Here is a 15,209-nt window from a genome sequence, read left to right as displayed (position 1 = left end):
GACAAGCCGAAGAACCTTATATGGTTCAACTGAGCACTTTTATTTTCTAAGAGTGTGTATAATAAGACAATTTGTGTGACATGAAATGACTGAAATGTGTCCTTTTGGGGATTTAACCTGTTAATGTACGTTATGTTTAGTTTATTCGCATCAACTGAAACAATACAAGTAGGAAATAACCAACAGTGGTTAACAACTAACTAACTAACTAACTAACTAACTAAGTGAAGAGTTAAAGCCAGAGAGGAGGCTTTGAAGTTCAGAGGCGCTGACATCACACACACACACACACACATCTTTGTGTCACTCTGATGTTTGAGCTCTTCACCGAGAGCCAGTTTAAAAGACATCAACGCTCTTTTTTTTATTTATCTCAAGACCTTTAGTTTAGATTTCTATCAATGCAGATCTTTGCTCACGCTGAATGCCCTTAAGATATTGCGTACTGTTGCTTTTTTAAAAAACTTATTATGTGTACGAAACGTGTTTCCCTGCACGCCGTAGTTGCTCGAATGATTGACATTTATTATAATAACAGTGGTTTTGACAACGCTTACTTAACCCACCTGCTGTAATAACCATGGCCACATTCACAGACACTTGATAAATAAAGTCCCATCTCTTGTTAACACAGAGTCTCAAAGCCAGAGAGTCGTCGTGTACGGTGAATGTGACGCTGATGCTGCACACACACACACACACACACACACACACACACACACACACTGAGCTTTTACAATAATTACGTACGTATGTGCAAAGACAATATGGCAAATGAGCTTTTGTGCTGGGGGACAAAATGGCAATCACCCACGGGCTTTCAGCGAGCGTTTGCTTTCGCATCCATTCACTCGGCGGCACCTGTTTCTCCATAACCAACCCCATTGGCCTATCATTAAGCCTGACAGGAAGCGCGGCTGTAAATCAGACGTTCGCGCTGCTGTGGCCCATTAGCCCTTCCTGATGAATACTCATGGGCACACATCGCCGGCACTACAGTGATGAAGAGCAGACGCGGGGGGGGGGGGCGTCCTCAGCATCCTCACACGGCACAGGAAATAACTCTCTCTCTGAGGCCTTTGCGTTAAAAAATCAGAAACACTTTCCAGACAATAATAATCACTTGTGTGTGACCTGTTGTTGCCCTTTATCTAGAGTTAGCTCCATCTTTGTGTTTAGTCGTTTAGACGTGTCCTCTCGTCTCTGCTTTTTAAACCCCCCTAGTGCTCACGCGGCACGGATCTGTGCCACAGGTGCACCCTCGGTATAGACACAACTCCTTATATGGACATCCTGAGGGTGTGTGTGTTTATAGGTCACATATTCAGGCTTTTTTAAATGTGTCTTTTGCGTCTTCTTGTCGCGCCGTTGAGTCAAAGTTAGGATTCGTTTTACGGCAAATTTTTAGGAGTGATATAAAGTCGCAATAATTGTGCCAAAGTCACAAAATAGTGTTTTTTTGTTTGTTTTTGTTCAGTATTCAATCAGATTAAAAAAAAAAATTGACTTCTTTTTGCGCATGTGTGTTTCCATAGTTGTTGAAAATTATAATTTTTTTGCATAAAATTGCATAAAAATGCACAAAATTCTGTTTCCTAAAGGTTCCTTATAATTAACCCATTAGTATATAATGCATAACCCAGGTAAGACCAATTCACTTCATCATAATTGTAGATTTTGCCAAAAACAAACCAAACCAAATATCAATGTTGTTTTTAATCATAGGCAAAATTTAAACTCTCTGGCTTTTTTTAATAGATGCTATTTGATCCAGAGCAGTGAAACATTCTGTTCACAAACACAGCATTTGCCAAGTAAAACTCAAAGAATAATTATAATCTGCATAAATGTGTGTGTGTGTGTGTAGTGCTGGACGTGCAGCTGTTGTTGTGACTAAACTTCACAGAGCACGGAGCGTTCGCGCACACGCCGCAGCATCTTGAATGTTTAAACATTTATTGATGAGGCGTGCGCTCTTTAAGCCTTTAGTGTAAGAATCTAATTAGATATCATGTATATTTCAGGTGTATAGCAATGGGAAAATAGAGGCAGGAAAATAGCGTGGTTTTAAGAAATGAAAAGGAAGCTAAATGGAGCCGCTCATCCTGCCGAGGTCCACAAACCAGATGGTAAAGACAACCTGTCTGTGGCTGCAGAGGCAAAACCCGAGGGGGGAAGAACAAGAACAAGACCCTTATTAACAACAAGACCTAAAATAGCAAAGTGCTGCTCGTTGCTGTGAGTGCAGGGAGGGGGAGTCAACTCTAACAGGGATTGTTGCATTTTTATTAACTGCAAAAACAAAAACAATTAAAAAAAAAAAAAGAGAAGAAGAAGTTGTGCATGTGATGAGAGGATATATATGTGCTGCTTATTATCCTTCTTCTTCAGCAGCAGCAGCAGCAGCAGCAGCAGCAGCAGCAGCAGAGAGCTGCTTCTCACAACACTCAGGCTCCACAGAGCCGTCGCAGGCCTCTGCAGATGGTGCCATCACTCAGCCAGAGGAGTTCAGGAGACGTATAAACACAATCTTCAGACTTAAGTGGCTCCATTAAATCAACTCTTGTCTCCGAGGAGCACAAACTCTGGGGTGCGACGAGCGGCCACTTTACAAGCAGTAAATGTTGCTAAAAAGGCTTTTTTAATGGACGATGGTGCTATAACTCCGTGTAGTCCGTTAACCTTACTATAAGAGCTTTTAGTTTTACACAACAGGTTGATTTTAAAATTGAGAAAAGGTGTGATGCCTTCATGAGCCAGTGGTGAAAATATATGACTGTATGGATCTTTGGCTAAAACGGAACTGAAGTGTATTGAATGTATACATCACTCTCCTTATTACAAGACAGTTGGAAAAACACTCCGACGTGATGTGATGTATACGAACACATCATCATCATCATCCTCCTCATCATCATCGTCCTCATCATCTGTCTGCTCCAGTTGTCGCAAACGCTTTTTTTTTTTCTCGAGTCGAGCAAAAACAAGACAAAAGGCTCCGATAATCACCGGTTGCAGGCTCCAGCGCTCAGGAACCACCTGACTGCACAACTTACATGACTCTGTGTTTTATCCGTGGGCTTTGGAGAAGTCTCGCAGCAGGATTTTCAAGATGGAAAAAATACAATCAAAGAAAAGCATACTTGGGACAAAGAGGACTAATTAGAGCTTTTTAAAAGTGGAAATCCATCAGGGGAGGAGGGAACAAAAGAGTCTAATGAGTGAGTTAAATCCATTCAGCTGAATCATTTGCTCACGTGTAAGAGTGACAGACGTCCATGTACGAGACGTTAATCAATCATTTTACATAGTTCCGTGAGTCAGAAATTAAAGTCCTTATCGGATCACATGCAACCGTGTCCGGTTCTCTAAACTTCGTGCTCCAAAAACAACAGGGATTAACTCTCTGCACACTTTCTCCACCGCTGACAGAATATTCACTCTCTGTTTCCCTACGTGTCGAAGCCACGTCTTCAAATCCGTAGCAAATGTCACTATTGTTCCAAAAAATCTGTCCCGAGAGACTCGTGACAAACGCGTCGCCGAACCTCTGAGCCACATTTCACTTTGACACTTTCGACCGAATAAAACAAGGACAACGTGTTGATGTTGATCTAGAGGAATCCAGAGGCTTACCTACCTTGTGAGTGTGAGGATGACAGAGTCAGGTTCCCCCCTGGGCTGTTTCCCCCCTCCCCACAGCGCTCCTAATATCTCAAACACCCCTCCTGAGCATCCGCTCAGAGCTGGTGTGTGGAGAAATGAGTCTGTGCTGCAGGTCGAAAGGAGACGTTATCCAGTTCAGTGCTGCTCAGGGAATGAGTGAGGCAGCACTGAGAGGGAGGGAGGGAGGGAGGGAGAGCAAGAAGGAGAGAGAGAGAGAGAAAGAGATGGGAAGTGATAGTAACATATTGTTTTTTTTGTTAACATGGACGGTGAGAAGGAAATTGTCAGGGGTGTGTGTGTGTGTGTGTGTGTGTGTGTGTGTTTTGAGGGAGTGTAAGAATGAAATGATGCACTAAACAAACATCGTGATATGACAGCGGTTTTGTGTTGTATTTAAGCCTCCTGGCCACAAGTTGGCAGCATTCTCTTCCTCTGATTAGACAAAGAAAAAACTGCATGTAACTTTGTTATTTATTGTGAGAGTTTTTCTAACTAGGCTATTTTTTGACCTTGCTCATCACTGTATCCTCACCACAGTGTGTTCCATTAAAGGGGAAGTAAGTAGTTTATAGTGACATCTAGAGGAGAGGCTGACAGTTACAACAAAGACCTGCTCCTCTGCTCACCCCCTCCCTTCCCTGAGCGCTACGGTATCCGCAGCTCGTCAAATGTCGTCCTCGTCGTCTTTCTCCGTGTCAGCAGATGAGGTTCGTGAGGCGAGGGAGAGGGCGGAGCTACCGCGGCCGTAGCAGACGAAGCAGAGAGAGAGGAGGCGGGACTTCAGCTACAAGTAAAAAGACGCTTGTTTTGTTCTCTCGCGTTTGTCCTTACAGGCTCCGGTAGAGACATGGCGTCTCTCTGCTAACAGTGGCTATGCGACCGCGGCCCGCGACCATGTTATTTTACATGACTTTTTGAAACAATACGAAAATGAAACAAAGAATATTATACAGCGACTAGACAATGCAGGAGCACATAATATGTATAAAAAAGTGGATTTTGGGTTATATAAACCCATAAATACTACATATTGTCCCTTTAACTCTGGAACTGGGAGGTCTGAACCGGGTGTAACGTTAGCTCTGAGTTTCTACTAGCGCTGCGCCCGTTAACGTTAACGCACGACGACTGACCGGAAAAAGATGCCCCCGTGACGTCGTGTTTACGTGACTCCCCGATTGTTAAAATGAGTCTCTAAAGTAAAGCTAAACTTTAAAAGCAGAGGCACACATACGCAGTAACACAGGTACGCTGGTAAACGCGCAGCTCCAGTTCGACCGTAGGCGCGCTAACCGGCGCTAACGCAGCTAACGGAGCTAACTGCTAAACGGTGCCAGGACTCCGGCGTCGCGGCACGTAAACATGACGTCACGCGCATCTTTTTTGCGGCCAGTCGTCGTGGAAACGCGTTATGTGCGTTAACGTGCGTTAGCCTAGCGCCCAGCACGAGTTTATATCACCAGAAAAAAAACGCGGGCCCAAATGTATATCCATGGATATACATGTAACAGGTCTATAGATGTACAACTGATTTACTGTCAAACAAATATGACACAAGTTGCAATTAACAGCAAAATTACTATTACTATAGATATAAGATAGTGGTAGATAAGATAGTATTACCAAAGCTAGTATTACCACAATAGTACCATGTTGATGTTAAAGGGGAAATAAGTAGTTTATAGTGCCATCTAGAGGAGAGGCTGAAATTTACAACAAAGAACTGCTCCTCTGCTCACCCCCTCCCTTCCCTGAGCGCTACGGTATCCGCAGCTTGTCAAATGTCGTCCTCGTCGTCTTTCTCCGTGTCAGCAGATGAGGTTCGTGAGGCGAGGGAGAGGGCGGAGCTACCGCGGCCGTAGCAGACGAAGCGGAGAGAGAGGAGGCGGGACTTCAGCTACAAGTAAAGAGACGCTTGATTTGTTCTCTCGCGTTTGTCCTTACAGGCTCCGGTAGAAACATGGCGTCTCGCTGCTAACAGTGGCTATGCAACCGCGGTCCGCGGTCATGTTATTTAACATGACTTTTTGAAACACTACGAAAATGAAACAAAAACTATTATACAGCAACTAGACAATGCAGGAGCACATAATATGTATAAAAAAGTGGATTTTGGGTTATATAAACCCATAAATACTACACATTGTCCCTTTAAATAAATATTAAATGTGTCCAACTAATTCAAACGCTGTTTAAACGTTAATGGACCAGTTATACAAATGCAATGTTGACAGTATTGTATTGCTTTTTTTAAGTGTTGCCAGAAGATTGTGTGTCTGTGTGAATCTGAGGAGACACAATGACTAAACATCTGATTTTATCATCCCAGCGACAAAAAAAAAGAAGAATTATTCTCTTCCGTTATTATTACCCAAACACCTACCATCGCCTGTGTCATCCTCTCTGTCCGTCCTAAAGTCTGGGGAGATTTGTCTTCCGAGAGACGTCTTTTGGACACGCGGAAGGAGATCTGAAACCCTTCTGGCCTGGTGTCAGATTGAAATGGCACCGCGTCCAGGCTCATTATCAGACAGATTAAACACACTAATTAGCCGATAATTACAAGACAGTGGGGGCCACAGCGTTGCCTGGCAGATGCCCAGTGGCTCAGGTGCTGCTGCTGCTGCTGCTGCTGCTGCTGCTGCTGCTGCTGCTGAGGCACCAAACAAGACGACACAAGTAAACAAGATGAGTGATTTCAGTCAAAGCCAAAGTAGAAACACAACACACTTTTTTTTTTTAAAGGATGCATTAATAATGTTAAAGATCCTTTATAACGGCTCGCATATACGCCACGGTTTCGGTCACGTGGCAGCAGCAGCAGGGCCGGTGGGGGCGCGTCGCAGGAGGGAGAGCGGGCTCGCCGTCGTTCATTATTTATTCATATCTGTATTTAGCAGAGGATGATTCCTCTCGTACATTCGCTGCGTTCGGCTCGTGTTTCTGTGCGAGAGAGAGCGCCGGTTAATTTGAATCTCGAAACGTTGATCTTAAATCTTTAATTCGATGTCGACGCCTCATAAAAGTTCCGAGCACACTTTAAAAGGATCAGGGATACGTAAATATTGACGATGCATGCTCACAACAACACCTTTAAATTACAAATTCTTGAGATAATGATCACGTTAACACTTTGCTGCGTTTTATTCCTCGCAAACAACGACGTAATGTGGCGTAAAAAAACATGACATTTCACCGCACAAGCGTCACCAAGGGAACCACGAAGCCGAAGCGTAAGTTAAACTTTTACGCTTGTGAGAATCTCAAACGAAAGCGACTTCACGTTTGGCTCCATTTACAAAAGCATTTACGTGACAACAATGTATTTGAGCTTTTATTCACGCATCAGTGCTTTTATTTTAGAGGGTGGTTGCTTTCCCTGAGCTCGGCTTTTTTCTTTTATCCATTTGTTTTTTAACCCTTAGAACACCATTACTATATCTAAGCATACAGTTTATACAGAGGTTATAAGAATGTGCAATATAGAGCGTCTCAGAGCACAACCTGGGCAATCTGATGAAAGAGAAATGGCATTTTCACCAACTATATAAACACACCTGAGCAAAAAAGTACTCAAAATGTTAAAAAAAAATCGGATTGAATTTGTGAAACGTGGAAATACGTCACATTTCGAAGTTCACTTAGCTCGTTTTTATGAACAAAAATAAGAAGAATTTTCAGACTTCTGCACATTTATTGCTACCAAAATTAACTTCTGCCGGCCGACAAGTTTTTTTTTATTTCCGTTGCGAGGAAAAGGTCAATCTTCGCAGGAGTGATCCTAGCTGGAGTAAAGACCCGGGACAAAGTGAGCCCTCCACATTTATACCTGAGCAACTCCTCCAATAGACAAAGTGTCTGCCATTCCAGGCATTGTTTTCACACCACTTTGTCTACTGTAGGTATTATCGGGGAGCCAACTCCTTGCAGATGTTCTCGATAGGTGTCAGTTCAGGCTAGACACAATACACAAAACACAATACACAAAGGATGTGGTATTATGTGTTCGGCAGGTATTGGGTGATGAATTTAGCATTAAACAATATAAAATGAACCATAACAACACATAAGAAGGCACTTTTTTTTTAAGTCCTGTAATTGCGACACATAAACCACCTCCTTGTATGGATGTCCATATAAGGAGTTGTGTATTATTCCCTCGTCAAATGACCACCTGTGTGCACCTGTGGCACAGAGCCGTGCCACGTGAGCACGCAGGGTTAAAAACCTGAATTATTTTCCCAGCTCTGAAAACCTCTCCACTCTTTGCTCTCAGTGTTTTGTTTTTGTTTTTTTTCCAGCGTGTGTGTGTGTGTGTGTGTGTGTGTGTTGATCATTACCAAACTTAAAAAAAACATCAAACCCTTCACCTCGCCGAAGGACACGGCCGCGGTATATATACGTTTTTTTGCGCTCAATGCCGGCTAACTCTGTCGGTTTTGCAAGAGCGGGTTTAATTATGTTAAAGTGGGGGAAGCTCAGATACGATCATTGGAGATTTATTTGCTGTGAGGCAGTGTCTCTCTCTCTCTCTCTCTCTCTCTCTCTCTCTCTCTCTCTCTCTCGCTCTCTGCAGCGGCCCAGACATTGAACTGTCTCAATGATTGGTGGACCTGGAAAACAAGCTTTAAAGCTTTTTAATTAGGCCGTTGTTGACGACTGCTGCTGTATGAATTTGATGGAGCAGGCTGTTCAACTTTGCTTAAAAGCCTTGTGGCAGCTTGAAAACTCTCACGGTAGGAAGGAGAAAAGTCGGCCGACGCTAGTTCATACGTTTAGGGGGAAACAATATGAAAAAAAAATTACCATGTGTTGCGTAACGTGTGCCAAAATAACAATGTTCTTTATCTTTGTTCTTACACATAATTACTCCCCGCGTAAACTGTATGCTATTTTTTTTTTTCCCCCCATTTCTGTCCTTCTCAGCTTTGCCGTAAACTAGTTTTAATGCCTGCAGCTCGACAATAATACAGCAATCAGCGCTTGGCATTCTTAATTATCTCCCACACTAAATATTCAGGCAATCGTCAGCCCGGCATAAACATTTGAATCTTTAATTTGGGGCGTCGAATGTTTTAAATAAGCTTTGTGACCGAGCGATGAGGGTTATATAAGTGACATGATTCTTACATAAGGATGATTTGCCAACCGGCTGTAGAGATTGGATGGAAGGGGAACAAAAAAAAAAAAAAAAAAGAAAAAAAGGTGTCGGTATTGATTTTGAGTCAGTCAGTGGTAAAAAGCTGCCGAGGAAGTCCATCTTTCTGATATGACGGCCTTTATGTTGCTCTCCCTCTCTGTCAAACTCGGCGGCGTTCAGTCGGATTCATTGTCTCCCGCTCGGTCAGAAACAAAGGCCCGTGATTAACTGATATGTTCTTCCGATCGGCTGATTTACCGCACGTGTTCGGGCAGGCCTCGGAGAAGAAGGCGCGCGCACAGGCCATTAAGCACAGCGGCGACATTAAAAGCCTCAGAAACGAGGACACAATGGGCGGGAAACAAACCCCAGAAGCTAACGTAATGTTTTCTGAACCCCCCCCTTCCTCCGTCTCATAAATCAGCGTCCATTTTGTTGACCGTCGCTTCCAGGGTGTAATATGTGTGTCCAAAATGTGTGCGACGGTTGCGGAGGTTGCTCTGGACGGTTTTTTCGGCATGGCGTCGAACACTCTTCTTCACTCTCAGATCAGGCAAAACCCGAGCGTGGCAGCGCATAATTGCTTTGGGAATAAATTCTTTGAAAAGAAGTAAAAGGGGGCCATTAAAAAAAAAGAAAGGCTAATCTATTTAGGCAGCGCCTGCTTTACCTGAAAGTGTTTTATTAGCGTTTCCTCTCTCTGTCTCTGTCTCTCTGAACATGTGTGTTTTCTATTCACTTAATATAAAAAAAAGGATAGACTGTACGCACCCTGCTTTCAGCTCCTTAGGTATATTAAAGGTGTTTTCCTGCTCTGATTTGCAGTTGCAGTAAATATCATCTGTAAACTCCTGCAGTCAGTATAGCAAAAACAAACAGTCAATTTTTCTACTGATATTACTTTGTCAAATTAATGTGTAACTGCACGACAGTGATTAGAAAAATCATAACAAGGAGGAGGAAAATGTCAGTCCCAGAGAGCTGAGCTTCCTGGATTCATTAAAAAAAACACTGTAATACTGTGTCATTTTAAACTCCATGTAGTAACAATGGTAATTTGTGGCAAGTTTAAATAACTATAGATGTGTGTGTTATACCTGCACATGAAACATGTTTGTGAAAGATGGCACGACCTTTTTACAAACTCAATATTACATTATTATTACTGTTATTATGTAAAGATTACCTCAGTGTGCACCAGTAAGTGTTATCCTGCACATAGCTACGCATACTGTACATATCTTTATACTGAATACTCATATTTATTCTGTTAATACGCATATATCTATATTATGCTTATTATAATGTTACTGCTACTACATTACATAACCATATTTATTCTGCCCTTACAAGGTAACTGCTAATACACTGCACATATTTATATTTAATTTATATTACTCTGTATATCACATTGCACTTTTATGCTTTTTTGCACTTCTGGTTAGATGCAAACTGCAGTTTGTTGTCTTTGTACTTGTACTTAAAGGTGAAGTAAGTAGTTTATAGTGCCATCTAGAGGAGAGGCTGAAATTTACAACAAAGAACTGCTCCTCTGCTCACCCCCTCCCTTCCCCGAAAGCTACGGTATCCTCAGCCGGTCAAATGTCGTCCTCGTCGTCTTTCTCCGTGTCAGCAGATGAGGTTCGTGAGGCGAGGGAGAGGGCGGAGCTACTGCGGCCGTAGCAGACGAAGCAGGGAGAGAGGAGGCGGGACTTCCGCTACAAGTAAAGAGACGCTTGATTTGTTCTCTCGCGTTTGTCCTTACAGGCTCCGGTAGAAACATGGCGTCTCGCTGCTAACAGTGGCTATGCAACCGCGGCCCGCGACCATGTTATTTAACATGACTTTTTGAAACACTACGAAAATGAAACAAAAACTATTATACAGCGACTAGACAATGCAGGAGCACATAATATGTATAAAAAAGTGGATTTTGGGTCATATAAACCCATAAATACTACACAGTGTCCCTTTAATGACAATAAATCTTATCTAATCTGATAATAACAAGTGGTAACAACTGTATCTCAGAAAGTGTCTTTGCTATACAAATTTTGATTTAACTCTATGTCATGTACAAAATATTTAACTTTTTACTCTTTTTTTAAATTTATTTATTCAGCAGCTACCAGTGACATAAATAAATATTAAATGTGTCCAACTAATTCAAACGCTGTTTAAACGTTAATGGACCAGTGATACAAATGCAATGTTGACAGTATTGTTTTGCTTTACTTTCTGGATCTGAATACTTGTTGCCCAAATGTAGCTCTCTCTGCTGCTATAGAGACTTCCGCCGGCCGACAAGGTTTTTATTTTCTTTGCAAACAAAAGGTCGATCAAAACACGAGTGGTCATCGCTGAAGAAAGACCCAGAGTATGGCAAGAGCTAAACTTTTATAGCTAAGGAACAACCCTCTCACATCCCTTTGTCTGCTGCAGGGGTCTGCCCCTCTAGGCCGTGCTTTCACACCATTTTGTCTACTGCAGGTATCAAGTTGAGTCGAGACATCCTAATTTGAATACACAAAAGTACCCGGTATCTTGTGTTAGGAAAGGGGTGTTGGGCCGCTCTAGATCTGAGACAAAGAAATTGAATTTGCCATCATTTTAAACCATCAAATGAGCGAGTCGCTCTCTCTCTGGTGTCTGACAGCTACAGGAACAGCAAACCCTCCTGGCTGCAGGTCTTCTTTACTCTCCGCTCTCTGTCACTCAGGTTTTGAACAGCTCGGACAGCTCTAATCCTCCTTATCTTAATAACATCCACCACTATCTCAGCAGCGACGGGGATGGGGGTGGGGGTGGGGGTGGGTGGGGGGGGGACAATCGACTCTCTCCCCCTCACTTTCTCAGCGAGCAGAAAACACATCCGTCTCCAATCCCGTTGGTCTGAGCCACCCTCGCCGCCGCCTTCAGGCACTTTGGTCGGTCTTTTTACTCGCTGGTAATACCTCATCTTGTTGTGCTTTGTCAGTCTCACCTATATTTGGAGAAGCCTGCGACGAGAAAAAAAAAATACGCTTCAAATAAGCTTGTTGATGTCGTTGAAAAAGAAGTAAGACGACTCGTGTTATCATAGAATACAGACAGACACTTTGGCTTTGGGCTATTTTATTCCCTTTTTCCCTCGAATTCCCCCTGTGATGACGGCCACTCAGTCCAGAGGGACTTTTCACACATAACTTGAAAACATATTTGTATAATAATAGCTGCCATACAAATTCTGGTTTCCCTGGATAGTTGCTCGAATTTATTTTTATACCACACGTAAAGTATTTTCATTGTATTTAACCCTCAGTGCTCAGGTGAAACCCTCGGTAAATCACTGTGTGAATAATACACAACTCCTTATATGGACATCCTGGGGGTTGTGTGTTTATAAGTCACATATTCAGGTCTTCTTTTGTGTCGCTGAGTCAAAGTTATGATTCATTTTATATCGCATTCTTTTTAGCAGTGATTTAAAGTAGCGATAAAATCGATCCAAGTGAACTTTGAAATCCAAATTTCACAAATTCAATCCATTTTGAGTACTTTTTGCTACTTTGTGCTTATATAGTTGGTGAAAATAAACCTGCGACCTGTGTGGAGGGTGAAGCATGTGTTGAATGAATAAAACATCTTGATTGATTGCTTCTGGCAGTGGGTTGACATAAGCTAACATGTACCTTTTGCTCATTTCACATAGATATAAAGTAATTGCTTTCACCGGTCTCCCTCCCGCTGTTCATTTCCCATTCATTATGTATAAGAACATGTTTGTATAACATAAAACTGACATGTCTGCTGAGTCACACGCCAAGTCAGGTGGATGCATGAAAATATACTGTACAAGACAAGCTTCATATCGTCAAAGAAGCTTTAGATTGGGGTTGTCGGACTAATTTTCACTGAGGGCCACGTCAGCATAACGGCTACCCTCAAAGGGCCAGATGTAACTGTCATACAGGATAAATGTAACTAAATGTAACCAAATATAATGCAAAATAAAGGCAACTACTCCGAAACATATTGCTAAATAACTTTCTGTATTTATTACTTATTCAAGTTACAAATATGATGCATTATACCCATTATTACCCTCTGAAAAAGACTTTGAAGCAGGGGTGATTTCTTCAGCCACTGCGATCTGGCGGCAGGATGCCGTCATCTTGCGGGTGACGCAATCTCCATGCATTGTGGGATATGTAGTTTATGGTCAACGCACACGCCTTAAAGCAGCATAGGCCTATTTTAACACTGGTTTTTAAGACCAATTCATCACTCGCGGGCCACATAAAATGACGTGGCGGGCCACATCTGGCCCCCGGGCCTTGAGTTTGACACATGTGCTTTAGATGATGAAAACAACAATCAACAAACTTTTTAACAAATACCTATTATGGTTAGTTTTTGTGTTTGTCTGAGTCGTCCGGTTTCATGCAGAGTGGAATTAATGAATCAATCGCACAATCAATTACGGTCGAGTGATTGTTTATCTTTGTAATTTGGCCCCCTGTGAAAAGCAAACAGATGAGTTTTCTTTATATATATACAATATGTTTTCTAAATGCCTGACATCTGAGTAACTTTTTATTCATTTATGTTGTTTAAACTTTATTTAAGAACCCATTGAGATCAAAAATCTCTTTTCCAAGAGGTCAGCAGCACACATTATACAGTAAATATTATAGAATAAAATAAGTGTGTATAAAGTTGGATTAAGACGTATCATTCTATTAGCAGTACAATAAGCATTACTTTACTTAGCAGTAACGTTAATTATCCAATATAAATATACATAACATTTTTTCTTTCAAACAGGACAGACCAGGAAATTAACATAAATAATCAGCCCTTCAACTTTACGAATCAAAAACGAATCAAAAATCCTACCGCTTGAGCCATGTTTATGGTGTCAAAAAATAACAGGAGTAATTCCATATTTTGTTTTTTGTTTTTGTTTTTGATGTGTCTCTCCTGTACGTAATGAACGACGAAGCGTTCCGGCTGCAGTGCAATAATTGCCTGGCTCCCAACAGTGGGGGTGTAATTAAAGAAACCGGGAGGAGTAAATGACTTCATGACTGGCACCGTTTAATGATAATGGGGTGAACCTCCACACCACTGTGGTCAACTAATCATACGGGCCCGGCCTGGACAGCTTGCAGTGCAAATGAGCCGTGACTGGAATACTGAGCGGCCGCCCACCCACGCACTTCCACACTGGTCACGCCACGGGGGATCAGACATAGGATTATGGCTTTGACCCCGCGCCACCTGCATCACTGTCGTTACTGTCGTCACGGGCGAACACGTTTAATGTAAATAAACTAATGTTATCGAGCCTCGCACGGGGGGGGGGGGGGAGGGGTGGTGCACGAACGTGTACGATTGTTGTCAATATCTTTGAGCACATGGTGTCCTTGAAGACCAAATCAGCGATGAGGAAAAAAATCAATACACCGTCCGCCAACATGTAGTTACAGAAAATGAACGGTTACCGAGCGCCTCGAGCCATCAAAACATTCAAATTAGATGTCACACGTGCGATGTTCTGTTTACGAAAAGGTAAAAAGAAAAGCTGAGATGATGTTGTGTTCTGTTCTTATGATCAGATCAGTGTTGTGTAACATATGCACACCTTCATATGTTAATACAGCCAAGAGAAAAGTGCAGTTAAACCCTGCTCTGACTGGACATGCGGTGAGTGTTGCCATCAATCAGTGGTATTAAATTAATGCTATTAAAGTGGAGCCTCTTCCTATCCACAATGACATTTTTCCTACCCACAATGACATTCTTCCTATCCACAATGTCATTCTTCCTATTCACAATGACATTCTTCCTATCCACAATGACATTCTTCCTATCCACAATGACATTCTTCCCATACACAATGACATTCTTCCTATACACAATGACATTCTTCCTACCCACAATGACATTCTTCCTATTCACAGTGACATTCTTCCTATCCACAATGACATAGGTCCTATCCACAATGACATTATTCATATCCACAATGTCATTCTTCCTATCCACAATGACATTCTTCCTATACACAATGACATTCTTCCTATCCACAATGACATTCTTCCTATCCACAATGACATTCTTCCTATACACAATGACATTCTTCCTATCCACAATGACATTCTTCCTATCCACAATGACATTCTTCCTATCCACAATGACATTCTTCCTATTCACAGTGACATTCTTCCTATCCACAATGACATTCTTCCTATCCACAATGACATTCTTCCTATCCACAATGACATTCTTCCTATTCACAGTGACATTCTTCCTATACACAATGACATTCTTCCTATCCACAATGACATTCTTCGTATCCACAATGACATTCTTCCTATCCACAATGACATTCTTCCCATACACAATGACATTCTTCCTATAC

This window comes from Microchirus variegatus (assembly GCF_963457635.1).
Source record: "Microchirus variegatus genome assembly, chromosome: 7".
Lineage (NCBI taxonomy): Eukaryota > Metazoa > Chordata > Actinopteri > Pleuronectiformes > Soleidae > Microchirus > Microchirus variegatus.
This window is presented reverse-complemented; position numbering follows the sequence as displayed.